At 43.4% G+C, this 12,171-nt stretch overlaps 1 long non-coding RNA gene across 1 annotated transcript in view; it reads right to left on the bottom strand.

Annotated features, from left to right (window-relative positions):
- Positions 1 to 4,182: 4,182 nt before the first annotated feature.
- LOC135255081 (uncharacterized) overlaps positions 4,183 to 12,171 on the bottom strand; it is an 84,072-nt gene continuing 76,083 nt past the window's right edge. The window contains exons 2-3 of the long non-coding RNA XR_010330073.1: positions 6,471 to 6,597; positions 4,183 to 5,694 (exon numbers count right to left, since the gene is read on the bottom strand). This is a non-coding gene — a long non-coding RNA (uncharacterized LOC135255081). The remainder of the gene's footprint in view (positions 5,695 to 6,470; positions 6,598 to 12,171) is intronic.

The following is a 12,171-nucleotide window of genomic DNA, read 5'->3' as shown; positions in this document are numbered from 1 at the left end:
TGGAATGTTCCACGGGAAACATACTTTGTGCCGCGTTTATAAAGTTAACCTAATTTTTTTACACAGTGATACTCAAAAATCCAGCCCCCTCCCACCCCCCACCCCCACTACCTTCAACAACACACAAACGAGGACTAAACAAAGAGAAACAAGATGAATTAATACGAGCTTCTCCCTGCGGATTAGGAGGGGATTGTTTTGGTTGGAGTTCGAGTCTCTCTCTCTCTCGCTTTCATGCGAGCTCCCACATGTATTGTCTGGCTGTGATCATGTGTCAGAGCGGTATGAGCGGGACGTGGGGCCCGGGGCCCGGTAGAGACTCCTCGGATGCGGACAGCTTGTTTGCGTGTAGCGAACAGCTCGTCGCAGCTGCGTTCACTATAAACGTAACAGGAGACGAGCTCATCCATCAAAAGGACGCATTCTTTCCCTAACACCCCACCCCCCCACCCGCCCCCCACACTCCCCCCTCACCCCTCATCATAGTTTTGTTCCTAGTGCCTCCTATGGGAAAGTGTCAACAAACAGGCACCGGGTCATGGCAGAGGTATTCCTTTTAATTGCCTCATGGCTTTTTTCCACATCTTTCTTCCTTTTTTTTTCTGCACCAGATCATGTTGCCGAGAATGAAACAGTTTTTTAAAATGCTGATTCAACACCGATACAACAAAAGAAATATTGCAAAAAGAAAATAACACAAATATATATCTGCTAAACATTTTATGGCGTACGTGCATTTTTGTGTGACTGGAAGTTGGACCACCTTTTCAAATCATTGTTATTAATTATACATTAAAAATATAAATTGTTACTTTAAATGTATATTTTCTGTTATTTCCCTCTTTTGATTTATTAGTTAAAAACACTGCTTTCAGTCATGAGCACAACTTGGAAGAGTTTTTTTTTAAAAAAGGTAACGGGTTACAGGTGCAATCTTTTGTACATTTTGAGAGCATTTAAAGCCTTAAAACGTTTCCCTGTCACAGAGCGCAGTATTAGTTTCCATTTGAGCTGATGCGTTCCAGACAGCATGTCCGCCGTTCCTTCGCTGGATGAAGGTAAGGCTGAGCGATAAGTCATAGCCGTTGCCCAGGGGAGCCGCCATTTCGTGTGACTAATGACAGGACCCCGGCTCGCACAGGGTTAATTGGCGCAAACTGTCACGCCGTTAAAGTGCACATAAAATAGTTATTATTCACCGTATACGTGGTGCCAGATTAACCTTTGATGCTTCAAACTTTCCTAAGAAGATCAGGAAGGGAGGGGAAAAAAGAAAAAAGAAAAACTTCAAACCCTCTTCACTTTTACTTGCTCCACCTCTGTGTTCCCTCAGCACACAGGTTGTAAATGTTTGACTTCGACTGGAGGTACATGACAATAAATTAAGGGGCATTTATCAAAGCCGCTTTTTTTTGCATAAATTACCGGACTTCGCAAATATGCTCAGCCGTATCCGGCTTCGTTTGAAGTTGACAGCGAGGATTTATGTTCAGTGGTGGCGGAGGAAAAAATAGATTCATACAGAGGATTTACCCACCGAATGTTGATAAGAGCCATGGCCGGGCTTTTTTTTCTGTTAGCGTCCTCCTTGGGTGCGTTGGTGAGCAGGTCAGCTCTGTGGGCCTTCGCCTCTCAAACCCAAGGGTAGGGATTCAAGTCACACCCAAGTCTGCACTGGCTATTTAAAACACTAGTATATGGAAACACGTCTAATATGATATGTCACATGCTATCCATATCACATATGTACGCACCACAAGATAAATATATAATAAATAACCTGTTAACAAGGTTATTTGTTACATATTTATTATGTAAAGTGGGTTAATTAAATATGCAAATATTAAGTAATATCCTTAAACGGCGCAGTTTTTCAATTTTGCCTGGGACTCCTTCATGGGCCTTCAGCTTGGGAGCCCATTCCTTCCAGAAAGTTCTTGCCCTCTCCAAGTCAATGCTCCCTGCTATCACGGAGAGTGTCGTCTGAAATGTGCTGTGATACAGAGAAAGCGTGGGGGGCCGGGTCGGGCCTAGGCCTCGGACCTCACCAGGAGCTCTCCTGTCCATGAAGCCCACCTACGACCTTTCGATCCATGGGCTCTGTCACGCACACACCTCCCCCGCTTGTCCCATTCACTCCTCCTGCCCTCTCTTTCTGGGAATACACCGACTGCGACTAAGACAAACATTTAACTGGAAAAACTCACTGGCCAAATGAAATCCGTCTGCCGTTTATAGTTTTAGGCCTTGTTCCGGTCGTGACAAATGTGTAGACATGCTGCAAATCTGTCAGATGTGTTTTTTTCTTCTTTAAACACTGAAGTCACTTTCAGTTCAAAGATTTTCATGTTCCAAAATATGGACAATACACATTTAATATATTTACAAGAACTGGAATATGTGCCAAACTGTAGAAAAATACTGTCAAATCGCATGAAAGGAACCATTTGAAAAGTAAGTTTTATGTTGCTGAACAAATATGTCACTCCTTTTAAATGACTAATTCCAGCTAATTGAGCCAAATGAACTCAGACCTTTTATCAATATTATGTGGCATTAAATCACATGGCAATTTTTTTATGTCTTGTCTATGGGTCATGTTTGACAAAGGTATGGAAGTTTTACCACCACACCGAGAAAGCTTCTTGTTGCTGCTATAAACCATTATTTGAGGCTTTTGCAGGAGAGACATTAAACTTTGGCACGAATACAAGAACTGTGTCTTTGTGTGTTAACCCATTTGTGTATAAGTTTGGACGTTTGTTAGTTGGGCCACTCAAACCCCACAGATCTACTCTAAATAGAGGCAAGAGGGTGAGGCTACACATGCCCATCGTCCCCAAAGGCAAGCTGACAGCCTTCCTGCAACCACAAACAAAACAAACAATCTATATGTCATCATCATATAAATATTACTGGGCATATAAAGTAACTGGAATGGTCTAGATACAATACATGTTTTTCCTTAATATTGACTTAAAAATGAACATAAGTGGTTTCAGTTTACAAGTTAAGTTTGGTGATGTTTTTAAAATGTTAAACGTTTTGTGGCAAAAGAAAACAAACTAAAACTTGAATTTGGAGTTATGGACAAATGTTGACTGAATTCAGGCTAATATGTGCTTGGTTCGACACTAAAAAGGCCATGTAGCAACCTGGCCCTTACGCTACTAACAAACAGAGAGGTAGAGGAAAGAGGAGTTTTCAGGGCGCGGAAAGAGCAGATAGAGCGGTCAACGCTGCAAAGGCAGGCGATCCATTCGTCTGACCCGCGCTAAGGATGCCGGGGGAGCGGCCGAGCCGCTCGGCGAGCAGCAGCGGAAGAAGAAGCCCGAGACTCAGCACCGAAGTTCCCTGTCAGCCCATTAAAGACGCGAGGCTGGCATCCACGGATATTGGAACCATGTGTGCGAAAGGAATTCCTCTTCTGGTAAGACATTCCAAACACCGTCCCGGAGCCAAACACGTTGGTGTTAGTCTAATTTAAGCAGTATGTCGGAACCCGCTCTTGAGGCTTTGATCGCGTGGAGGCCGCTCGTTACAAATTGAACTAACCCAAACTTCATCTCTGGTGGATCACAACTGTGGATTTGTTAAATTAAACGCTTCGGTGCATGCAGCACGCACGTGAAACAAAAGATGCGTTTGGGAGATCAGATATCGGGCTTTTCACGAAACCAAAAGGTCCCCTTTTTATGTTTAAATGTAAGCCATGTTCAGTCCACACTGTTTTTGTAGGATGCTGGCTAGTCCTGAACTTTGATTCAAAGGGGAGACAAGGAGGAATTACTTGCCTTTGCAAAAGAGTACATATTGAAAGCAGACTCCCAAAACGTGTATTTGTACTGTGTATGTGCATATTTCTCTTCCACTTTCACTCTGTACTCAATAAAAGTGTTAAGTCAACTCTTGCACAGTTTATGTGAGTTAAAATGTGATTAATTGCACTCTGTCAGAGTACAATTTACTCCACCAGAGCTGATGGAAAGCTGAACACTTCCTGTCAGTTTAAGTTTAAATTCAAAGGTGCGTTATTGGCACTGGAATCCTGTACACTGTCAGAAATCACAGGTTAAAATTAACAACAATAATTAATTAAAAGCATAATTAAAATCTTCGAAATTTGCAAAACACAAATGATACACAAATGCCAGCCCCCCCCCCCTCACAACCCTCAATACTAGGCCTATAAACACACCTTTGCCACCCACAACTGTACGGATCAATATTATGCACAGTGCTCATCAGTGATTCTGGTCATTCCTCAGGCTCAGATGTTTATACATGACTGACAGGACGCAGACTGTAAGATTTAACTTGCAGGTACTTACATCAGTATCGGGTGAACCATGTAGGAATTGCAGCAATTGTATGAATATTTGTGTATATGGTCAGACAATGATTTTAATTTCAAAGATGTGCTTCTCTGTGACTTAAAGAAAAAGGCTGCTCACAAGTATATTGTTGACTCAATTTTCTTATGGTAACACTATTTACAGATATCCTTGTCATTGTACATCATCTAAACTTGATCCACTATATCATACTGCTCTGAAATACACCACTAATTCCGGTTACAGAACCTGTCATTCTACCTTAAATAGTCCGGTTGGCTGGACATTCTCTGCTACACAGAATATGCAACATTGGTGTGTTTTGCACTGGCAGTTAATTTTATGGTGGTGCAGTGGGTAGCACTGTCGCTGCACAGCAAGATGTTGTTGGGTTTGAATCCTGGCCTGGACCTTACTGTGTGGCATTGGCATGTTTTCCCCATGTCTACATGGGTTTCCACGCAGGTAGGCTAATTCTCTAAATTGCCCATGCCGTGCCCTGTGATAGATTGCCGAACAGTCCAGTAGGGGTGAAAGGAGATTATAATCTATTGCTATTATAATCACTGGCAATGCTATTGTTGAGATATTAAAGCATTAAGGTGTTGGTTTTACAATGACATCAATTATAACGCAGGTTAACAACAGGTAATTTGCTTTTTAAAGCTGTGTTTAACAAACAATGAAGTATTATGTAATATAGCCATAACAGGCTTTTATAACGCTGAGGTAAACAAACAGTGAAATCAAGTTTCATACAATTTTGAAATAAAATGTAGTTAATCATGCTTAGTCTGAACTACAGCGTACAGACTGCATGAACTCCACCACCACCCCTACACTGAAGTCAATTATAAACTGAAAAAAATGCTTTCATAGTTTAAAAAAATCTTCATTATGAACTACTGAATGCAATGAACCCCTAAATAAAAGAAATTGCAGAATGTTAGGCTAAAATGTTTTGTTGTTTTTTAAATACTTTTTCTTCCCTCTTTGTTGAAGCCCAGTTTACCTGTGTTTGATTTTCATAAGCTTAGATAAATGAAAGAAAAACTGGAAGGTTTTCCTTTCAAGCCAATAGAGGCGCAAAGCAAAATTACTAGTGGTACATCAACTCTAACACAGTCCAAAGCGGACGCTATTAGAGTTAAAAGTACCAATCTGAGTTCATTTTATACTGAAGATTTTTCTGTGTGGTGCCTGTCTCAGGTTTCTGCACAGGCAGTCGGTCACACATTAGAGCGCTGGTGACAACGTTTGTGCTGATGTGTGTCCTCTTTGCCTCGAGCCAGCTGAGTTTGTCACCGAGGGCATCCACAGCTGGAGACGACTCTTCCACTGGTGACACCAGGCCTCTCAGCTGGATGACAGATTGAAGGATTGTGGGACGCAGCGCAGTACATTGTGGACAGAGGAGCTGTTGGCAATCGCTGAGTCACCCCTCCCATTTACCATATAGCAGTTTGCTGTTTACAGCCTTGCCTATTCCAGATGGTCACTATGCTATCCTCCAGCGTCTCTCAGCAGGAAGTGTACTGACATTTGATCAGGAGGCTGTTTTCAACTTGAAATAGGCCTAAGCACACGCATGAAAAAATGTGATGTCTATTTAATATGAAAACCAAACTGATGATGGCACCGTATTTACCCTGGTTGCAAACTAAATAGTAAGTTTTCTTCATTTATTTATCTATTTTAGAAATGCATGACATACATTTGAATATCAGAAATGTTATCCTAAATATAATAAATCATTCTCACGGTATACCGCATAAATCTATTCCACAATTGGATTTGAAGTACAGTTGGAGTGATTGAACAAAAATTGATCATAATATTTAGACTTGGCCGTCTCTCTCTCCAGAAAAGAACTTGGAATTGCCTCGCCTTTCAAACACTGCCAATTCAACACTCTGCACACCAGAAAGACCCGCGTGGATTATTCCTGAGCTAGTTGACTTCAAAGAGGGTCCGTTCACAAGCGCTTTATTCAATCCTCCCGCTCTTCTTCTTTCTCCCTCTCTTTCACTCACTCCTCCTTCAAGCCCTGTCTTGATGTTCTTTTCTATTAAGCAGAAGCCCTACTGTCTGTCCACTCCCCGGGACAAACGGAGGAGCTTTAAGGCGGCGAGATACCTTGAAGATTCCAACCGCCCCTCCGATGTGGGAGTCCGAACACCCGCCACTTCCTGTAGAGCGCTCTCGAAACCATCTGTGATGTCAGCCTGAAATCAAACTGCCTCTTTTTTTTTTCTTATTCTTCCTGTATGAAACAATAGAAATTACGAATGGGCAAAAAAAGAAAGAAAAAAAAAAAACACAGTCCTGAAAAGCAGACAGCCTCCACATGTTTTCCACTCCCCCTGACACCAGGTATGGATTGACTGATCACACATCAAAGACAGGAAGCACGACCATTTTAACTCAATATAAATAGAAACCGTGACCACATGCATCGCACATTTTAACGAAAAACAAGTGTGCGATGTGACTAATTGAGGACCATACTGCTGCCTCAGCAGCCAATTTTTATTTAATGCCTAAATAGTTTAAAATAGTACAGCAATTATTTTGAGTTTAGTTAAGAGGAGAACAAAACCAGTCCTTTATTATCTTATTTACTCAGTTTTTTTTTCAGTTCCCACATTTAAACTGTCATGATACTTTTTTATTTTGCATAATGATAGACATAAAAGAATTACAGCATTGACTTGCTTATTGACTTGCACATTTCACATACCACTTTCCATAACTCACCATCCTTGTTCATAACAACAATTTAAAATAGCACTGCAAACAATTTATTTTCTCTAAATCCAAAACAGATACACAAAGTGAACTTCTGGGAAAAAAAAAAGAAGCTGAATGCTGCAAGCTAATGATAAATGTCAGTCAAAGTATTTCAAAATCGTCGCTAAAGTTATAGCCTCTGTTTTCATTGTGCTGCGATCGTGGTTCAAATGATTACCGGCGGAAGGCGACCTAATTGAAGGCTTGTAGCCCTCGGTGCCGTTTACCGGGCGTCCCGTCCTGCCAGATACGCAGAGCGAACGTTGCGTTTAAAACGGACAGTGCTGTCGCGCGGTCAAAGTGGGCGGATGATGACGAGCGGAGTCGGAGGTAACGAGAGAAAACTGTAACGGGGAGACTCGGTTTACAGCTCTCGCTCTACTGCGGCTGGCTGAAACGGGTTCGTAACGCCGCCGCGGCTTTAAACGACGGTTCGGTCGGGAACGCCAAAAGATGGCCGACGACCCTCTTTCCTGCCGGCCGCAAAGGGTCATTAACTCTACCACCGGTGTGCTGGGAACTTAGTTTGGAAGCAGTGTGAGCTGACGTGGGCCGAGCGGCGAGGACATACGTGTGGTCCAGGGTAAGTGGGGGGGGCGCTTGGCACGCCGGACCTCTTGTCTCCCCACAATGCACTGCTGTGCCTTGTTGACTGTGTTCCCTTCCATGGCTCAACACCTCAAATGTGCATTGACATCTAAGGTACATGTAGTATGAATGTTTATATGAATATGATTGATGTATCTTCCTTTGAAATATGGGGGCAGGCTTCATATCTCCAGTTGAAAAATTATAGGCTTTCAAAGCTGGCGGCATGGCAACATTTTTTCTCTGTGAGAAGTAGTACCAGAGTGTAGAAGGTAATGCTGCTTAGGCACCACTGATATGTCACAGGAGAAGATGGTCTTTTGATCACAGTGATAAACAGCTTCCTGTCAAAGCTGACCAATGGGGAACAGTGATAAGCAGACCTGCACACAAGCTGTATGTATTTCTATGTGTTTGTTATTAGTGTGAGAAATCCTTCTGGAATTGTCACCTAGAGACCCACACATTGAGCCAAACCAAGCCATGTTCACCAAACTCAAAGTAAAAAAAACTGAGCGGAAAATGAACATGGCAGCCTGAGATGGTCATTTAAGGGAAGTGTTATGCTCTCGTCAGTTATCAATACACAATTGAAATTACTGTGACCAATGTTCAGGATTCCCAAGCATGAGAGATTTGCAGACATTCCTACAGACATGCTCCACGTTCACACATATATATGCATTTCCTAAACCTGTAAACATGCTCCACGGATGTGCACATACATACTAATGATAGCCTATGGTTCATTTGGCAATTTGTGGTGATGGGTTGTGAGCCATGCTTGGCAATGTGTGTGTGTTGTCCTTGTGTTGTGTGTGTGTGTGTGTGTGTGTGTGTGTGATCATTACAGCGCATTCCTGATTACGCTGAGTTACTCTGCAAAGGAAGACAACTGTTGCCGCAGCCATTCATGTCAACTTTTCTTTCAAGCTCAGAGCAACACCTCAGCCGGAGGGTAGTTCCCCCCCCGTCTCCCCTACCCCACCTCCCCAAACACATCTCAGCAGGAGCCTGCGGACGGGCCGTTCGCTCCAGCCCGGGTCCTGGCCTGACTTTAATGACTCTGCGATGATGTATCGCCCAAAATTCCTGCCCCGCAACCTCCTCCCTGACACCAGGCTCGGAGCTCTTATCTCCCATCTGGCCCGCGGTCCGGGGTCTGTTTTCAGCAAGGCCCCGTTGGGCCGGTGTGTGGGGGTTAGGGTGTGCCGGGGGTTGGGGGGGGGGGGGGGGTGGAAACCGTCCACCCCAGGAACAAAGTGGAGAACCCCCTCCCCCCCACACACACACACACACCCTACCTACCCCCCGGCAAAACCCAGCTGGAGATTAGTGAGGACGGACCTGGGAGCGTCGGCAGACATTTGAAGAAAGCCGAGGAGAGGAACAGATTTCACCTTGAGGAACAGATTGCCGAAAGAAAAACCTGACAAGCTCCTGGAGCGACTGAGAGGAAGTCTAAAAGAATCCGAAGGTCAATGCCAAAATGTCTGATGCCACTGTAAGCGCTGAAGATAAATATAAATGCGCGGATCGAACCGACGACTGCTCCTGCCTAAAGTATAGAATACATTTTAGCTGATTAGGCAAAGGAGTCAGTTGTGAAAAACACCAGGCACCCCTTGGGTTCCAGGGATAAAAACTCACGGTTGAACAAAAAAATAATAAATATGAATGAATATAAATCACAGTTTATCTATTAGCTGATGATTCATCTGTATAAATACAGACTGATTGATTTTAAGAATGAAAGCTCTTCCGTGAGATCATGATTAATTCTCCACTCAAGTTCATTGTCCAGGTTCCTTTTTTTAACTTGACAAAGGGTCTCCCAAGATCTGTCAGCCAGACAGAATGGCAGCCGTTCCCACAAAGAATGCAGTCTGCGCCGATACCTCTTCCCATCCACCCCTGCAACCTGAGAGCCCCTGAAACATTCCGCCGACTCATCCTCCCCGCACCCACGAGAAGTGGAAGCTGCCACTTCAATCACTTCTGGGTCAAAGGTTAAACAGGTCAAATACCTCACCCACCCCGCTGACCCCCAGCTGCTGTGATCTTTCCCTCCCAGGGCCATAGATTCTCCACAGATCTGACCAGACTTGAGCTACTCTTCTTCCTACGTTGGGGTTTCATATGATGGCGTAGCCGGATAAGGAAGACATGTTTCCAAAATCAAGGTCCTATCCCAGGGGCAGTCTGTATTTTGGCTTTCGAAAGATTAATTACAATTCAATGAAATTACTTTGGTAATCATTTATTTCACTGAATTACTAGGATAGTAGGATATTTGTTTACTACCTTAATGATCTGATCCATTAAGGACCACAGTTCCCACCATGGTTTATTTATGGATAGGCGGGAGCATCAGACATCGCACACGCTCTGTTGTCCAAAAAAAATAATATATTTGTGGTTAAAGCTACTCACTCTTCAGCATGCTTAAATAGACAAACATGGCTAGCTGTTTGGGCCTGCTAACAGGATAATCTAAGTCAAGAGCACGTTTTTACAAGGATGTTTTTACGAGTGCTGTGACATAAAAGTGAATAGGTAAATCATTTGGCGATTAAATTTAATGAATGACGGATAGATTTAACACTATTCTCGGCATCGGCGCTGAAAGGTCAGCCTGCACTTTGAAGAGGTTTACGGCTTTAAAAGCTTTATATAAATCCAGACTAAATACTTATTATTTGAGGAAGTATTAGCAGGGAGGTTAATATAATGTGCAGTGATCTGTTTGTGATTAGGATTAGAGCTGGAATGAGCATGGGGAACTTCAATGGCTGTCCAAGGTATCACTCATCACGAAACCATGTGAGTGTTCGAGGCATTATGCCAAGGTGCTGATAAGATTACATTTAAAGGACTAAATGGGTTAGTCAAGGAAAACGTATCTATAGTACATGGTACGGCAATTATTTAATGTCTATGCAGAGCATGAAATTAAATTTTCATATTGACTAGAGAAGTTGAGAGTATTTGACATACAGCTCCAAACAAATCTGGTCAATAGTCCAGAACAGTTGTTTGATTTATACTTATATGAATACTTGGATATCGATTTTTTGTCCTGGTTTTTTTAAAGGTTCTCAAGGCACAACTGGTGGTCCATTTTAGCTGTGATAAAAGTCAAGCAAATCCCCATACATCTTTTCGATCATCAGTTTTCAAGAAGCAGTATTAAGAAACATCTTTATTGGAAGATGAATTTGTCTTCATTGGCCTTAAATCGTCGACAAAGGCCTGAGAACCATCCTTTGTTTATAAATCTATGTCCTGCAATAAGGACAATTAAAAATGGCAGTCAAAAAAACAAAAAAGAAACAATCAAGAAACAATCGCACGTTTGTCTCATTTCAACACCCTCGGTTTCCGACCCCTTCAAAAGCAAAGGTCAATATTTGAAGCTTGGGTCATGCATTATATATCCCTTGCAAAATGCTGCCGGCCAAGTGGTTTCAATTTGCCTGCGTGATTGGATTCACGTGAGTCAAAGTGCTTTAGCATGGGTCACTCACTCCTTGGCGCACTGCATGGCACGGCCAGGCCCAACAGCAGTGAACCTCACCATGAAAGCAACGCTGGAAAGGCATGCCAGTGAGCTTGCCTCCTTAAGAAATGAAAGGGACACAGGGAGTTTGGAAGCAAGGGTCTGTGTGAATCCGGCCAACACAAAATGTCCTCACAATGCTAATGGAATGTTTTGCGAATGTCGTAACACTGACACGACATTGGCAAAACATTGCGAGGACGTTATGTGTTTGCTGGGAAGTTGTGGGTGAAAGATTATTGCACGTTGCTACCTGCGAACCCACGACTGGGCTCTCCCAGCATGCCCTGCTCCGAGCAGGCGCTAGGGGATCAAAGCGAAGGCAATTAGGCTAATCGGAGTGTTTTCATAGAAATGTCAGAATGTTCCCGGTGCAACAAACCTACGCAGCCCTGAGATTGATCAGCGTGGAGCAAAGCAGAGGGAGAATACGATTTCCGAGACGGCCACAATTAGCGTCGGACACAGACTCCCTCGCTTATAACTGGCAGAGTTTATGGAAGCCAACATCTTATCTGTACAGGGAGAGAGCTTCTCAGATCATCACAGGTGCCTGCGAGCCAGGTTTGAAGGTTGCTTGGGTACGTCTTCAAAGAGAATTGTTATTTTTCTTGCAAAGTCACGGCCGCCGTAGATGGCACGCTCGGCGCTCGAGACGGCTGCGAGAACGTTCCGACTTTCGCCGACAGATAGCAAGAATTAAAACACGGAAAAAAATAACTTCAATCTGCATGAAGGGATGAGTCGCGGCGTGCCTAAGATGTCTTCATTGTCGATACAGCTTCGCTTCCGATAGTCTGCTCGCGAACGTTTTCCGAAATGTTTTGTCCCCGAAAAAAAAAGGAATGCGACTGCCGAACTCCCCGCGTGGGTTTGATTATTCGTGTATTTGTTTACTCC

The sequence above is a fragment of the Anguilla rostrata genome, chromosome 5 (genome assembly GCF_018555375.3).
Source record: "Anguilla rostrata isolate EN2019 chromosome 5, ASM1855537v3, whole genome shotgun sequence".
Taxonomy (NCBI): Eukaryota; Metazoa; Chordata; class Actinopteri; order Anguilliformes; family Anguillidae; genus Anguilla; species Anguilla rostrata.
The sequence above is the reverse complement of the archived record's forward strand: the minus strand, read 5'-3'. Positions and strand labels throughout refer to the sequence as shown.